The sequence below is a fragment of the Emydura macquarii genome, unplaced genomic scaffold (assembly GCF_026122565.2).
Source record: "Emydura macquarii macquarii isolate MOO-44397 ecotype Brisbane River unplaced genomic scaffold, CSIRO-AGI_Emac_v2 contig_1263, whole genome shotgun sequence".
NCBI lineage: Eukaryota > Metazoa > Chordata > Testudines > Chelidae > Emydura > Emydura macquarii.
Window position 1 is genome coordinate 7,024,625 of NW_027131400.1, and position 17,615 is coordinate 7,042,239.

General features: G+C 40.1%; 1 protein-coding gene across 5 annotated transcripts in view; it reads left to right on the forward strand.

Moving 5' to 3' along the window:
* Positions 1-17,615, forward strand: part of EGFR (epidermal growth factor receptor) — a 218,716-nt gene that overhangs the window by 29,841 nt on the left and 171,260 nt on the right. For 2 of the 5 annotated variants that reach the window (XM_067550363.1, XM_067550364.1), the window contains exon 2: positions 9,284-9,412. The exons of the other annotated variants lie outside the window; for them this stretch is intronic. The gene's annotated coding sequence lies outside the window, so the exon portion shown is untranslated. The remainder of the gene's footprint in view (positions 1-9,283; positions 9,413-17,615) is intronic. 5 annotated transcript variants of the gene reach the window in all.

The following is a 17,615-nucleotide window of genomic DNA, read 5'->3' on the forward strand; positions in this document are numbered from 1 at the left end:
TGGGTAAATCCAGGGACCGTGTACATAAACAAAGAATAAGACCACATAGATCATTAAATCTGGGGTTTTCATTGTTTTTAAAACTTCTTTTGAAATGGTCATCTAAACAGTTGGATTAACTGTTCGATGAGGGGAAAACAGGTATTTTCCATATGACCTTTTTTGGGTAAAATGCACCTTGAACTACATATAACTGAGTGGGAGGGAGCACATCTCCCTACTTCAAAAGGGAGAAAATTAAGTGACCTGAGCACCCACCCCAGTGTTGCATATGACCTATGTGTTGGTATCAGTTACACTTGCTCATACCTCCAAAAGGACAAAGGATCCCAAGATTAAAAGAGAACTAGTAGCTAGAGCAACATACTGTAGGGTATATCATAGGCTCACAGTGGGCTGGTTGCCCAGGCTGCAAATGAAGATGATGATAGGAAACTTTGAGATGGGTTCTGATGCAGGATGATCACTATTCAGGAGGCAGGGACATGGTTAAATCTAAAGTAGCGTTTCTCAGCTGGAACACAAGGAAAGTAGCAATAGTTGTCTCCCACTCTCTGCTCCCTGTTCAGTTAATTGTAAACAACCTATCTGAATCCTAAATTTCTGCTGTGAACTAATGAAATTCTAGGTAGTGACAGAGCAAACATTTCTCTGAGGCAACTTTAAGCTGTTGTAAAGAGGTTAGTTAATCAGTTCCCAGGGACAGTGGTGGTGCCGATAAGAAAATCTGTGTAGTTTTCAGAATAATTTTTGAAAGGTTCTATGGAAAAGGTAACATCTTGCTCATAAAAGTACTTTTGTTCTTTCTGGTGGTGAATCCAATGTATTTTTCTCTGCCTGTGGAAGTGCTATATGGAACCTGAACTTTTCAGGTGTTCGAGAATAGCTGCTTTAGTCTCTGATCCTGCAATTGGCTCCGCACAAGCTAATGTGCACCTCTGCAGAAATCCCTTGAATTCATGGGGTGCAGAGATCTGCCTGTATGTGCAGGACTAAGGCCATTGTTATGATGAAAACCTTAATACATGGGTTCTCAATCATGAAAAGAATGTAGTGCACAGTCATAGGCTGTGAAAGGTAGGAGGTATTTTGGGAACGTTCTAGAGACTTTGAATTTCCCATTCCCTTTTTTTTTTGTTTTGTTTTAAACTAATTGTGTTTAAGTTTCATAAACCAAATAATGTAACAAGAAAACATGCATCAAAAGTGACTCCAAATCAAGCAAAATTGAGATAAAATAAGAAAGCTCAGCAAACCTAGGAAAACATTTTTATCCTAGAAAGCTATTTGAATGTTTATATTGAATACAACTCCTTTTAAAGGACAGTAGTTATGCCAAGTGAATTTGAAGCAGTTGGTATTGTCGGTCTAGCTGACTTAACTGTGTTGATAGTTACTGCTTAGAGTAATAATATAATGAAGAGAACAAAGAAGTATACGTAGGAAAGGATTCAGCCAAGTAAACCTTAAACATGGGGAAGATTAGTTGAAATTAATGGGAGTTCCATGTGTGGATGTCGTTTTGGAGTGGCCTGAAAGAAATGGTCTCTTTGATCATTTGTTTATTTTTTCCTCTGAACTTGGATGTTTAAAGTTAGGCTCTTGAGTGAACGTCCTGATTTTCAGAGATGTCCCTGGGACTTGTGGGTGTTTTGCACTGCTGAAAATCTTGGATATTTCCTTATAAACTAAACTTTTGGCATCCAAGTATGAAAAATTTGGTCAGTACACCTAAAGGCAGGAAGAACGTGTGAGTTTTTAATGCAACTTTCTTATGAGCGTTCACTACATTTTCACAGGATAGGCAGAAATAATGAGAGAGAGAGAGTCTCAATAAAAAGATAAGTGCATAAATGGTACAATTCTAGAGATGTCCTCAGAGTACTAGTATTGAGAGATGGGCCTTGTAAACCTAAAAATGGATTCTGTAACACCAGTGAGCCAAAACTTATATGAAACCGAGTGGTATGCTCTTGAAAGTTGTGCAGAAAAGTTCATGTGGCTGCCTTATAAATATTCTGGATAGAAATTGTACAGAGGTTTGCTACAGAAGCCTCACTCAGACCAATTATGTCTTGACATGACCTTGAAGTTGCAAAGCTGCCAAAATGTAACAATGTGACAAGCAGTTATGTAGACATAATTCTCTTGGAAGTAATAGAACCTACTGTACAGGTGTGAATGGAAACAAAGCTTTAGGCTGCCCTGGATAAAATTCTAAGGACCTTTTCACACTGGTTCGTGGAGAGGAGCCTGACCAGAGTAGACATATTAGTATGAGGAAAATGTTGGAAGGATGATTGGTGGATTAAAATGGAATTCTGACACCATATTCCCATGGAATTGCAGATGTGTCTACTGCACAATTTTATTAAGAATAAGGTGAATCAGTTACTCAGGCTTGAAGCTTGCTCACTTTGTGGGCTGAAGCCACTGCAACCGGTAATTTACTTTCCATGTGAGAAACTTCAGCTCACAGGTAATGAGAACCACAGTAGGCCCTGACAAAGGGGGTTTTTAAATAGGGATTATAATACAATAAGTATTTCCAGTATCACACGGCTAGCGGCTGCAGATAAACTTATCAAAAATAGCTGCCACATGTAACCAAGATTCTGACAGCTGAAGCAGGCCATGAAGTGATTTTTGTGGGGCACATTTGAAAGGGTCCATTATGGTCTTTTCACACCAGGCATCCAAGTTTTTGGTTTTGTTGTTTTTTTTTTTTTTTTTTGGTGTGCCTGTTTGATATACTCTTTCCTAGAATTTGTGAGGACCTCAGGCAGCTGCCTGGAGACACAAAATCTTCTGAGCCTTCTGAGGCATCAGTAGAAGAGAAGAGGTTTTAGAACAAATTGATAAATAGCAATAGGACAGCAGGATCAGATGGTATTCACCCAGGAATTCTGAAGGAACTCAAATATGAAATTGCAGATCTACTAACTGTAGTATGTAACCTATTGCTGAAACAAGCCTCTGTACCAGATGACTTGAAAGTAGCTAATGTAGTGCTGATGGTTTTTATAAAAAGAGCTCCAGATGCAATCCTGGCAATTACAGACATGTGAGCCTAACTTCAGCACCAGAAAAATTTGTAGAAACTATAGTAAAGAACAGAATTATCAAACATATAGATAAACCTGATGTGTTGGTGAAAAGTAAGCAAGGCTTTTGCAAAGGGAAACTATGCCGCCTCAATCTATTAGAATTCTTTGAGGGTGTCAAGAAGTGGTGTGGATAGGAGTGATCAAGTCAATATAGTGTACCTGGATTTTCAGATGCCTTTAACAAGTTCCTGCACCAAAGTCTCTTAAAGAAACTAAGTAGTCGTGGGATAACAGGGAAGTGTTCTCATGGATCAGTAGCAGGTTAAAAAATAGGAAACCAAGGTCAGGAATAAATGATCAGTTTTCATAATGGAGAGAGGTAAACAGCAGGGGCCCCCAGGGATTTGTACTGGAACCAGTGCTGTTCAACATATCCATAAGTGATCTGGAAAAGGCAGTGAAATGGCAAAGATGATACAAAATTACTCAAGATAAGTCCAAAGCTGACTGTGAGGAGTTACAGGGGATCTCACAAAACTGGGTGATTAGTCAACAAAATGGCAGATGAAATTAAACATTAATAAATGTGAAGTAACATATATTGGAAACATAATCCCAGTTACAGCTCTTACCGCTCAAGAAACTGATCTTGGAGCCATTGTGGATAGCTCTCTGATAATATCAGCTCAATATAGAGCAGTGGTGAAAGAGGCTAGCAGAATGTTAGGAACAATTAGGAAAGGGGTAGACAATAAAACAGAAAATATCGTAATACCACTACATAAATCCATGGTGTGCCCACACCGTGATTACTGTGTCCAGTTTTGGTTGCCCCATCTAAAAAAAATATAGTGAACTATAAAAGGTTCAGACAAAGGCAACAAAGATGACCATGGGTATGGAATGATTTCCATATGAGGAGAGACTAGAAAGATTAGGGCTTTTCAATTTAGAAAAGAGACAACAAATGGTATGGAAAAAATGAATAAAGAAGTGTTATTTACCCTTTTTCACAATACGAAAACTAGGGTTCACCTGATGAAATTAATAGGCAGCAGGTTTAATACAAACAAAAAATAGTACTTTTCATGCAACGCATAATTAACATGTGGAACTCATTGCCAGGAGATGTTGTGATGGCCAAAAGTAAAACTGGGTTAAAAAAATGACTAAATTTAAAAATTAAAAATAAATGGAGGATAGTTTCATCACTGGATATTGGCCAAAATGTTCAGGGATGCAACTCTAAACCTCTTGACTGCCTGAAGCCCAATGTGGAAGATAGAGATGGAATATTCAAACTGTCCTGTTCTGTATGCTGCCCTTAAAGTGACTGAACCGTGTCATAGACAGGACAACTGGGCTAGATGGATCATTGGTCTAACCCAGAATGGCTGTTCTTATGTTCTGGAAGCCAGGCTGGCAGGGATAATGTGTCAAGTGCTTAGTCTGATGGGATTGCACTGGGACAGCGGTGAGAATTATATTTGCTTCAAGAAAGAGGGAGCTCTATGGAGAGATCAGGGTCACCATAACCTGATCCAAGGAATGCTATTAACTGGCTTGGCCTGCCTGTGAGAGTGTTACCCTTTCCTGACAAGTATGAGGCAATTAAGAATGTCATATAGTGGGGCAGTGCCCAGTTCCACACCTGAGGGTTTTCCCACACAGGATGAATGATCTTGTACCTTCCTGTTCGCTGATGTAAAACATAATTGTCTATCATTTGAACCCGGGCCACAGGGTGTAATGCCACTTCTTACTGCACTTAGTGCATCCAGGACTTTTCTCATCTCCAGAAAATTTGCATGCAAGTGGTGTTCCTAGACAGAGCAAATATGTATCTTGAGAGTGGCCCTTTTAATGTAGGATCATTTTTTCAGGCAGAATGTATCTGCAATTCCTAATTTTGGATAGGAAAAATTTGGATGTCTGAATTTCTGAAGCACACATTGCTCCTGAACTGCCACCAGGGTAGCAAATGCCAGACATCATTTGTCATCTGTGAGAGATGGCTATGCATATGACCACTGACAAGGAGGTCCACTGAAGTTGTCTCATGTGACCCTCCCAGAGGAGAATTTTGGAAAATTTTGTTGAATCCTTTAGCCCCACTTGACAATGCTGAAGACTCATATGTCCAACATGGCCAAGTCTCTGCCAGTAAAGAGTCTCTAGTCTCCCTTTTACAGAACAGTCCTCTGAAAGTAATTGCTGGCCAAGTAGCTGTTTGTCGGAGCCATTAAAATCATGGAGATTTGCGGTGCTTGTAAATAGTTCCCTTCAGCTCTTTTAGAAGCGAAGTTGAGCACCGTGCCTCTAGAGATACTGAGCAACTTTGTAGTCTGACCCAAAACCATAAAGTGTCCTCTTGACTAGTGCCTTTCCCTTCTCCCACTGTTGGATGAGAAAGAGGGCTGCAGGACTGACCTTGGGAAATGAAAGGTGTCTTCCATTATCTTGGCTTTGGTGAAATTAACTTTTCCCATAATTGGTTCTCACTGTCTTGGCAAGTCCTTGAGTTTCTGCTGTGCTTCCATAATGAAAGCTGGATGCTTGCAGCTGTGCAGATTGGTGTGCATCTTTCCCAGAGGCAGTTGTTCTTGCTGAAACATCAGATATATCAAAGGCCGTCCTAACCTGTTGTTGGTATGTCTCTGAGTTCTTGTAGATAACATGTTTGATTTGTATCCATTTCTCTTTGGAGAGAGAATTGACAAACTTATGGGCCTCCTTCCACATTTCAGATTGGTACTTGCCTATGTAGGCCTGGTAGCCAATAATCAGCATTGTGGACTGATTTAAAAAAAAAAAAAACCAAACAAACCCTTTTTTGGAAGATGGTGGATGTGACGCCAAGCCAGTGTGTTCTGCCAGTCTTGCCAGCAGCATCTGTAAAAACCAAAAAGTACTCTTTACATTCCTTTAGGGACTGCTGTCATGATGTGTGGAATCTGCCAGACATCCCACACCATAACACAGTTATTTTATCAGCAGAAGGAGCCATCTCTTAAGTTTTTCAAAACACCTGCCCTGGGGTAATGGATGCCATCTGAAATCCACTGTGCGGGGAAATACTGTAACCATTTTCTTAATTAACAGGGGAGAAGGGGAAGTCAGGAGGAATCCTAGCTCTCTGGTAGAATTCCTGGTTTTTCCTTCTTGTCCCTGAAAAAGTATAGTTAATTAGAAAAGTGATCTGGTTTTTTGTGTCAAGATTGCCCTTCTGATATGTAGATTAATATCCTGTGATAAAAATTGTCAATGTAACTGGTGAGGATGTGGGTTATCTCAATAATTTTGTTATGTTTAATTGAGATTTTTTTATACCTGCACTGAATCTTAGTGTCCTGCCTGCCCTTGTGCTCCCTGTCCATTTAGCCCCTGACAGAGCTCTGTGCCAGTGCTACAAGCAGGCATAGACTCTGGTTACGGAAAATTCATTGACGTGTGTTGGCTTACTCGAGGCTTTTGTCTTCCAGTCTTCTAGTGCAACTGTGTCGGGTTTATGGTAAGAAGCAGTTTAAGTTGTTTCTGCAGGTTGTAGGTCCCTGGGTGAGCCTCTTGGTGCAGACAGCACAGTGCAGCCGCTCTTGCTCCATCCTAATGTGCTGGCTGTGCTTTATCCATGAGGAATATATTGCATATCTGTACTCACACCATTTAAAACTGAGACTGCTGCTTCCCCACTACAAAGGGGGCAGTGGACAAGAGAAAATATGGATTTAGAGATATTACTGCAAAAAGGGACTTAATTTTTTTTTTTTTTTTTAATCCTCCCCAGAGTGCATGGGGCTGAGCTGAACCCTTATGTAAGCTTGGCCCTGTGCCCCCACTGGAAGAATAATTTTCCCAACCTTGTTTTCTTAAAAAATGTTAAAGCCAATAGAAGGAGATACTAATAAAACCATATATTGGAAACGAAGGGTTTATTATGGTGTGGGGAAGAGGCAACTCTCCATCAAGAAGGCAAATGTGGTGCAACAGTAGCTGAGAGCAGCAGCACAGCAGTCCCCAGGGAGCTCCTGCACTATCCACACAGTAGGAAGGAAACTGACTTTCGGAGCCTTTAGAGATTCTTTTGGTTCCAATTAATGGATGATGATGCAGTAGCCCCTGCTCTAGCTAATGGTTAAAGCCTCCAGAGCTGTGGGAGTTTGCCAGCAGTCATGTGCCCAAGGCTTTGCTTCAAGTGTGGGAATCTACGGCAGCATGTGCCTTTTGGAAAGTTTTAAGAATTTTAACCAAAATATAGAGGTTAGCACTGCCCTCTCCCTCTACTTCTCTCTAATTATAGATCCATTTTCTTTTACACACAGGTCAGAGCATTTCAGAGAAACATCTGCTTGTATCAGAGTGATGTATGGTGATACATTTAGGGCCTAGTTTAGTACGTACTGGAAGAATGTACATAGTCCCATTGACTTCAGCAGGAATTCTGATACTTAGTACGTTATGTTACGTAGGTGCTCAATATGTTACGTTCATGCTCATGTGCCTTGCTGAATTGGGGCCCTAGATATTTATCTCCCTCTGGAATGTGTAACTGTTTGTCCCAGAGAGAGACTGTTTATTCTATTACAATTTATTAAACCAGGAAAGGAGTAACTTAGAACCTGGAACTTGGGCTTTGGCAGACTGTCTTTCAGTTAATTTTTAAAATGATACTGTTTGCAGTTTCAAAGACCTGTTTCTGTAGCTGTGCTGTATCCTGAAATTAAGGCTGGTTTCACGTATGGAGTAAATCCAGAAACATGTGCTAAGTTTACATCTATGCTTTGTTAGAGCTTTGGGATCTTAAATAGTTCTCTGTTTTGCGTAATACGTTTGTTTTTAAAAACATTTTAAATTCACCTTTTAATGAAACCCTTAAAATAGGAGGATATTGTATTTTCAAGTGTTGAAAAGCTGGATGCAAATTGAGGGCACAAAGTGACATGTTTAATGATGAAAACAGGCCTTTTTTCACGGAAGCTGTGGCATAACTAGTAAATAACTACATTTAAAAATGACTGATTAAACTAGTATGAAAAACGTGTTAAAGGGAAAAGCTGTGGTGGAAATGGTGAAAGAGGCCTTTCTTTCTTTTTCTTTCTTGTCTGAGCAAGAATTTTTTTCTTTTGGTTAATAAGCCTTTGTTCTTTGCCTCAGGTAATAAACGGTGTTGTTTGTTCCACCATGTGGAACACCTCTGTAAGGTTTACAAAGGAAACAAAAATGCAGGTTTACTAAATAGAACTGCTAAGGTTTATATGAATATCTAAAACATTTTTTCCTTTTTCACTTATTGTGAACTTGTTAGTTGGTGAAACTATTCACTGCTCTGTGTCATGAGCTTCAAGTTCAGGCAGTCTCCTTTAGACCTACCTACCTACAGAGCTGAACTAATTACAACTGAATCTTGCTATTAAGCACTTGTCTACACAGGAAAGTTATACTGGTATAAACTAAGGTCTGAATTTAACCCAGCCCAATGTGGACATTATTATTTTGACATAAGAATGCCTCTATTAGTTCTCTCCTCATTGTGGGCAAGGCATTTAGATGCAAGTGATATCCAGAAATTAAATCATACTATTGTTTTGTCCTCCTTTAGGACCACACCTGTTCCTCAAAAGGTTTTTCTGGAGCACAATATGGAAATCATTCCACAGGTCATTACTAATACACCAACAATGTGTCCTGCATGACTTGTAAATGTGGCATGTGGTGATGTGGTGGCATGTCTGCTGGAAATGTATAGTTTTGAAAGGTAACAGGTAAAAAATAAATTTCTGTGTGATTTGTATGTTCTCTACATTTCATTGTTCTGGAGGGTTTAAGAAATCTGTGCCATTTTTTGTTAATACATTAAAAATAATGTTAATCACTTTGTAGCAGTGATATATGTCCTTAATAAATTCTAGAATGATACTGGAGGAAAATAAGCCTGATATTCAGACTTAGCAAATGTGAGTTATTGGTAAAAATTAGCTAATTTATGTTAGGTGAGAGTAGATCATTCTTCTGTTCCTGGCCTTTGAACACTTCCGCACTTGCAGAGGTTTAGCACTTCTTTGTTACGGCAACTCATATTTAGAATATCCGATAACTGCAAGTCGAACGCAACATATAGGAGCAATTCACTTGACGGTTCTGCTCTAATAATAAATCATGAGTGTGAACTATGAGCAGTTTAGATTTGTCAGAATGAATTGCCATCTTTATGTGATTATTTTTCATGTCTTTTGTAATAGCAATTTATCCTACACTGAAAACAACAGTCTGATTTGCCTTGCTGGTTCTAAGATGGCAATCGGGAACAATCAAAAGAGCTCATGAAGAATGAGGCAAGGTGGTTTGGATCAGATGTAAGTTGGCCAGATGTAAGCATTCTGATTTCTGTTTCCCTTAATTTATGAAGATCCATCCAAAGATCTCATTTTTAAACTAAGAACAGGGTGTCCTACACAATGTGAAATAGCTCTGCATGCACTTCCTGGGTTTATTTTACTGAGTATTGTATCTGAGTTTATGTGCTTGTTAGAGTAGTATAAAAGCAGGATTAGTGCCCTTGCACTCTGCATTAATTGCAACTTTTCAATTATTCACAGACTGCAAAAGAGAGCAGCCTAGGTGGGTCCCAAACCTGATTTCATAGGGCCAGATCCTGCCATTCTTACTTGCTCCCATTGACTTCACTGGGAATTTCAGCTGAGAAGAGCTTGCAGGATTTTGTCTGTGTTTGTAAGTTGTATGGTGTGTAGTTGTGGCTTGAGAGCTTGTCTCTCTCACCAACAGAAGTTATATATTGCCTCGCCCACCTTGCCTCACTTTGTACTAGCTGTCAGTCAGATTTGCTGTAGGACGAGTTTTCTTGCAGTTCATTTGCAATGTGACAGAGAGCGTGTGAGAGGCAGCAGGCCTCCCCAAGTCTCCTGTATCAGGGTGCTTCAGGGCCAAAGAAGGCCGCTTCAGCCATTACACTTAAAGTAGCATGACAGCTTCTCAGCAGCCTGAGTGGTGAATTCCTTCCAGCTGCTTCTCCCAACCACCCCTGAATGTTCACTACTTTGGCTGGCACTGGGGCACTTGTTTGGTCAAGGGGACCATTTTCATTTTGAAAGCATTCTGCATATGATCCACACTACATTTTATGCACAGCTGATGTTTGTTTATTCCTTTTAATATTCATTTGGTAACTTCTTTTAGATTAAAAGCCCAGGATTTGGAATTTCACACCTGTTTACTATCTGGTGGAAACTCCGCTTTACGCCTTGTCACTGGTGAATGCACAGTCATTAAGCAAAATTTAAGCTAATTATTGTCCTAGTAGTCAGCAGTCATCACCACTCATTGGCTGAAGTGAGTTCCTGGGGAGATGTCCTGGTAAAAGTGATAATTAAGCATGCACCAATTACATGACGTGTATGCATATGAATGCGTGTAATAATTATTATTTGTTTGCATTAGCAGAGCATCTAGGACCTCCCTAGCCATGGACCAGGACCCCATTGTGTTAGGCTGTCCAACACAAAGCAACCTATATTTACTGTGGAATCTGCTATAGAACAAAATTTGTAATCTTCAGTTTTAGGGTTTGTCTGCACTATGAAGACTATACCACCAGAGCAATGACGGCATCACCCTGTAACTTAGATGCAGCCTACACCAACAGAAGAGGTTTTTTGACATTAGCTACACTGACAGAAGGACTCTTTCAATGACATTGCTGTATCTACACTGGGGGTTATGTCGGCTTAGCTACGTCAGTCAGGTGGATTTTTCACTCCCCTGATTGACGTAGTTCTGCCACTATAACTGTCACGTCTAGACCAAGCCTTTGTAGTATATCTTTCTTTTCAAGCCCTAAGATTTTTTTAAAATTGTAGAACATAAGCACCAAAACGTATGGCTTCTTTGGACTCCTAAGTGGCAACATGCACATGCAAATATCTGATTTGTACATGCACATTCCTAAATTTGAAAATCTGGCCCATATTTTCTAAAGCCCTTTTGGATCTCTCCGGGTAAGAGATGCTATATAAATAAAAATTGTTCCTGATAATGATCATGTAACAATAGTAAAGAGTCATTATCATCTAGCACCATATAAGGAAACTTATTAAGTTAAGGGCAACAGTATTACCCTAAAGCTTGCTTCTCTTTCTCTCTGTTTCACCATAGAACTACTGCTTAGAAGAACATTCTTCAGCTTGCCACCTGCCTGGCTTTGTGTTACAGATTTAAAGAAATAGGACGCACATGCTCTCCCTAAGCGCTCATGAAAAACTGCTGTAGATTTTACTAAAAATTAAAATTGTGACCCAAAATAAAGTAATTCATAATTTAAGGTGGTTGCTGCATCCTCTTCCTGGCTCACTATGTATATATCTTCACTGTAGAGTTAACACAAAATACCTACGCTCTAGTTACTTCCTCTCCAGTTAGCCTCGCTCAATGGAGAGCAGCCACACTGTGAAATAACACTGCAACTGTTGTTATCCACACTGGTGCTACACTCACTCCTGTGTGATGCTGAGACTTCTAGGGACACGCCCCAGGATCGTTAGCACTACAGTAAGCTGAGCTGCTCTATGAATACTTTCTCAGTGAATAGTGGCAGAACTTGTCTGTCCCAAACAGGAGTGTTTGGGATTGTAGCAGAGTGGCATTTGAGTGGAGCTAGCTTGTGTCCACATTGCAGAGTGGATGTGTTAGCTGCTGACAAGTTATACTAATTCGAGTTTAAGCCTAGGCCCCCAACGGGCCAGCCAGGTCAGGTTAAAAGCATCACCGCATTTGAGTTAAGGGATATACGTGTGGCTGGGACTTCAGTTAGGGACAACATTTGAGTTATAACTTGAGTTAACTTTGCAGTGAAGACAAGACTGAAATCTTAATATTCCAAAAATCTGTGGACAGGGGAAGAGTTTATCTATGCTGTGCCAAGTAATGACATGCAGTGGAGTGAAATTAGACACAGTATATCATGCACTTGGTAACACTCTCACATTGAGATGGTTTTTCATGTTGCATAACTCATTTGATTTGTTCCACAGCATTCATGTCTGTAGAAGTGTTCTAAGAGTTACTATGCATATGTGGCTGCAGTACTGTTCAGCATGAACACTTGGGGAACTTTTTTTCCAGTGAATTGTGCTACACGTAGTTAACAGTTCTCACGTATACACAGCTTCCAATATTGCTAACAGGTATCTTCACAAATAAAATCCAGATATGTAAAGGAGGCTGAGAAGATAGCAGTTTTTCTTTCAAGTCTTTAAGGGATTTTTGAAATATGTTTATCTCAGAGCTGTTTAAGTCGCATGTTTTTAGTTATTACAGATACAGGGTTCTGGAAGTAACATAATTTAGAAGGTTAAAAAAACCTGGCAAACCTAGTGTGATTACCCAATGTGTGGAATTGTGCCTCCAAAAACATACAAGTTTATCGAAGGAAGTGATTGTCGTTTGAAATGGCAGTTAGGCTCAGGTGACAGTTCCCTGAACCAGGACAGTAAATGGTTTGAATTCTAGCCTTCAAGGCCTTTGGCCTTGTTTTTGATGCCATTTACTTTGCAGTAGGATCCAGATTACACTAAAACGTGTCACACCGTGAAACAGAATTTAACAGAGCTGTGAAAGTCACCAGACTGACAAAACAATAAAAATTCTTAGTACTCATATGGCGTTTTAGATTTTCTGAGTAGTATAAAGATAAACGCTTAGGCCCCAATCCTGCAAGCATTTACATGCATGCTTTACTTTAAGCATTTGAGGAATCCCATTGAAGTTAAGCATCTGTGTAAATGTTTGCAAGACTGGGGCTTTAATCACCTCTCTACGCATGGCCCCAGTCTCCAGACAATTCCCTCAGATCTGAGGGGTTTGAGAACTAAATCCATTTCGTCCATTTTATAACTTAGGTTTAGTTTCTTCCTTTTGCAGCTTCCAAATTTGCAATTCCATAATCACCAACTTCTCCATCAATCCATTGCTGCATGTGGTAGGCAGGTGACAGCTTGTGTTACGGATCAGAGCTGGGGCATAAGCTCTGCTTATGGAGGGGAAAAATCCTAAATTTTCATTCTCTGCAATGCTGTGCAACTTCCTAAGCCTTCCAATATTTTATATTTCACTGGCAATAAGAATAATAGAAGTACCCTTGGTGATGAGCTTAATATTGAATAAAGTCAGGCTTGTATTTTCCACCACATTATTATTTATTTTTATTACAGTAGTACATGGAGCCAACTGGTAATGGTGCCCCTTTATGCTCAATTCTGTACAAATATAGACAAGGGTTGTGTTTTTTGCACTGATAAGTAATGTTCCTGATATGGGGTCAGTGTATACCAGAGACATCTCAGAGCAGAAAGTTGGTGATTTTAATGCCCAATAACTTTATGATCTGACAAAAGGAAGGTGTTGAGAGTACCAAGATGTAATAACTCTTGGAGAAATTGCAAATAATATTGTTTGGTCATTCAGCGGCTACTACAAAAAATTGGTCTATGTTCTCCCCACTGTAAAGCCCTGTATAGTGCTTTTGCTTCCTTAATTTTCAATGATGTTTTTCTTATTTAAAAAGAACCTCAATCTCTGTCTCTGGATGGGTAAATATCAACACATGATCTGTGGTCCTGCCCTTTCCCCCATCGCACACGCACATGGTGAAATCCTCCAAACAATTAGCAGGTTTTTAAATGTTTTGTGACTAACAAAGGCATAGCTGAATTGAACTAGGCTATTAACCTGCAGTCATTCAGCTAGATTGATGTGATTTTTGTTGATCTGATGGAATGGGCTAATGCAGTGTTCTAGCCCACAGATAGTTCTCATAGCTGTGGTAAATGGATTTATAGAGCAATTCTGCTAAAGTTACCATTATTCCCTAGGGAAAAATATGCCTATAATAGTTGTTGTCTCATCTTGACAGGCATATTCAGAAAGGCAGAAGAACAACTTGTTGTTGTTTGTGCTCTCTTTCTCTTCTGGCTACAGATCGTCTTCTGTTTCAGTAATCTTGAGTATTTAAAAGGAAGATATACACCTGTATTTATCCCTTACTTTGGACACTCAGACTGATCACCTGTAAAGTGATCATTCTGTACATTCAGCCAGTGTAGCTTCTCTTCCTGAAAAAAAATATTGATCCCCTGCCCTTCAAGTGGTACAAGAACCCAAATGGTGTTAATTTGCTTGTCACATTCAGGGTTAACTGAACCTTTGAATCCCCCTTATCTTCTTCGAGGGCAGCCTCTTAAGGTTTCCAGGTCCCAGTGTCACCTTTCTTAGGCGGAGAGCTCCATCAGTCTCTCCTTCCAGACTGGGGGTTTAAGCTTGCGATCCCTCTGCGCCTCACTGTGGCTTCCCCAGCAAGTCTGCCCAGGGCCATCATCTGTGGTTAACCTCTATCTGGGGGCTACAACAGTGTACACAAGTTACCAGCTGCCTTTGCACAGCAATCTGCATTTATTCTTAGGATAAAAGCATTACAGAGAAAATACATAAGAAGCAATATAAGTTCCTATACGTATATTAAAAGCGTGCCCTAGAAGGTCACCCATCGGTCTTACAGGGTCCTTGTAGGTCAAAGTTCTTCCAACCCTTCTGCAAAGGTCTTTAGGGCCATTGTACAGGAGATCCTGTCCATTTGCTGGATCAGAGCAAAGGCCCTAATTTGGTTTAAATGCAGCCTTTTTAAACCACAAGCACTTTCTTTATTTTCCTAATCTCTGGAAAACCAGTTTGAACCAGTATATGTGAACCTCCCCAGGAGGGTGCACCTCTTTGGAAGTGAGTGATTCACCATCATCTTAATCAACACCCCCTGTTTTAGAACCTGGAGGAACTGTGGATTCTAACAGTCATACATGCAATCCCTGTGGACAACAGTGGTACATAAACTTAATACAATACATTCCTTCCCCCCTCCCCCCATACTGAATGCAGTTACAGTATCTGTCACATTGCATCTCTGTGCACATTCATGGATAGGAGTACTCACTGCCAATCAGGGGGAGAAGTATGGTAAATTGTCCTCTTTCTAATTTGCAGAATTCAATGAACACAATAGAGAACCAACATGACTGCATCAAAAAGGTACCCTGATCGCTGATGACAGTTGTAGGGGTTTTTATGGTAATACTTTATAATGTACAAATGGAGTATAGACTATTTTATAAAAATGGTGTCTTAATCTAATATGAAAATTCATTATGGAGACTCTGAACCCAAATCCAGTGAAGTCAGTGGGAATCTTCTCTGGGCTTTAGACCAGAGACAAAACCAGGGAAGTGGGGAGACATCACAATTTTTACTTGCAGTTATAAAAACTGTGGGATAGCGAAGCACAGATTAGTTTAAATTCTACTATCGTAGTGATAATGTTGCAATTTTTATTGACTTCATTGGGAACTAAGCATTCATGTAAGAGATGGATTCCTCTAAACAAAGCTGTAATGGGAAAATTGAATTTTATAGGCTGTGTAGAAATTAGAGTGCATCATGGAAGTATTATCTGTGTATTTAAAAATAATATAATCCTGGATCAACTTTTGCCTACCCGTGTGTACTTAAAGGTTATTTAAGAGTAGATGATACATCTGCTGCATAGGAAGCTTATCCTTGGAGACAACAAGACTTATGCATATGCATAAGGTTTGCAGGATCAGGGCGTGGCAATGTGCATGACTACTGGAGGACAGTAATAGCAAGAAAGTATGTTTCTGCACACATGCTTAATGAGTGTGACCGAAAAATGTAACCTGCCTAATAGAGCATACAAGTGACACACATTCCCATTTCTGTCCCGTATTAAATAATTATTACGGTAGTACCTAGAGGCCACAATTAGGGATTGTGTTTCAGGAGTGCTAGGTGCTGTACAAACATGTCTGAAGCTACAGTCCCTGTCTTCAAGAGGTTGGTATAGTCCTATATGTGTATCATTGGTAATGACAATGGCTGTTTTATGACTGCAATTGGAAAGTTTTATTACTGACAAGTATTGCTCAAGCAATCTGCAGTCTGAACTTACTGCATAAAGACAGCTGAGGGAATTTCCTTGTTCTAAACTACATCCAGATTTCAAACCCAAGTACATGTCAGTTACACATTATCACTGGAGCCATTGCTTAAACTATATTGAATGATACATGTGATCTTTCTGTGTGACAAAAATTACTCTCTTAAAAGATCAACTCACTTTTCCTGTACATGGGCAGAAGACAATTATATAGTCTCATTGAGCCTCAATGTAGGAATACACAGGCCTAGAAACAGTGACTACAGGATCTGAGGCAGGTGCCACTTCCTCATTGCCACCAGGGGCCTGGGTATGGTTGCCACTGACAAGTACTGAGAGTCTAAGCAGAATGTCCTGCCCTAAGGGGCTCGAGTGACAACCCTCTGTGATTCCCTGGTTGGCTGGCACTCTCCATATAAATCAGGAAGCCATTTCTGGGAGTTGTCTGAGCAATGCAGACCTCTGGTATGCTTATGCCCTTGACCCTGCATGCCACTCCTTGCTGTGACTCACCTGAATCCCAGACTTCCGGCTCTCAACCCTGATCTTGGTTTACTACCTTTGGTTTAGGACCCTAGCTGACCCCGGTGCAAGACCCAGCTTAGCCTCAACCTGATTCTTGTCTCATCCTCTCAATTTGGTAATGGACTCTGGTTTTGGCCTGGCCTGGTTCTGGACCAATCTTTGTCCTGGATACTGAGCAGCTCATCCCATGCCCACTGCTCGCCCGTGACATGGTCCTGACAGTCAGACTGGCAAGTGTCAGCTCAACAATATTTGAAAGAGAAGTTCTCTTTCAATTCAATTTGGAATTCATGGTTTCTGTAATACTTGTCATTTTTTTCCCTAGTCTCTCCTATGATCCTCTCCATAGCTGTATGCTTTCCAAAAATACTTTTCCATAAACTATCAAAGGGAGTACCAGAGTTTTAGGTTGTGAGGAAGCTGTTAAATGTTAACTCCTATTATATCTGACCAGTGAAGTCCATACACAACAATCTTAGCTTACTAATGATGTTTTACCATTCTAGCTGCTGTTTGTTCTTCACAATGAAAACAAAGTAATTGATGGCTAGGGAGTCCAGTGAGTTAATAGAGGACACTTTTGCATTTGGATCCCCATGTTCAAAATTTTTCCCAGCCTAGTCACTGACAGGGTATCGGCCTCATAAAGCTACCTCATAATTTATAATAGTACAACACAATTGGCTGCCTACATTCCAGGGAAGTTTAGATAATTATGGTGATGAATGCTATAGAAACACCTGAGAGAGTGAGAGAATTTAGAATTACAACTGGAACATCAGGGGAAAGCCGGTCAGGATCAGGACGTCGTGATGCATGGTGACACGAAGTCATGATGGCCAAACCTTTAGTTGGACTGACCTGTATTAGTAATCATCTTAGAGTGTTGATGCAGTGATAAGCATGCTCTATACAGTGCTGTCATTACACAAAAATAATATAAATCATTCATAGCATCTTCTATCTTGTATGTCTGAAAGCAGCTGATATTTGTATCTGCGTCTGATTACATAGGCAAAAGGGTGACCTTT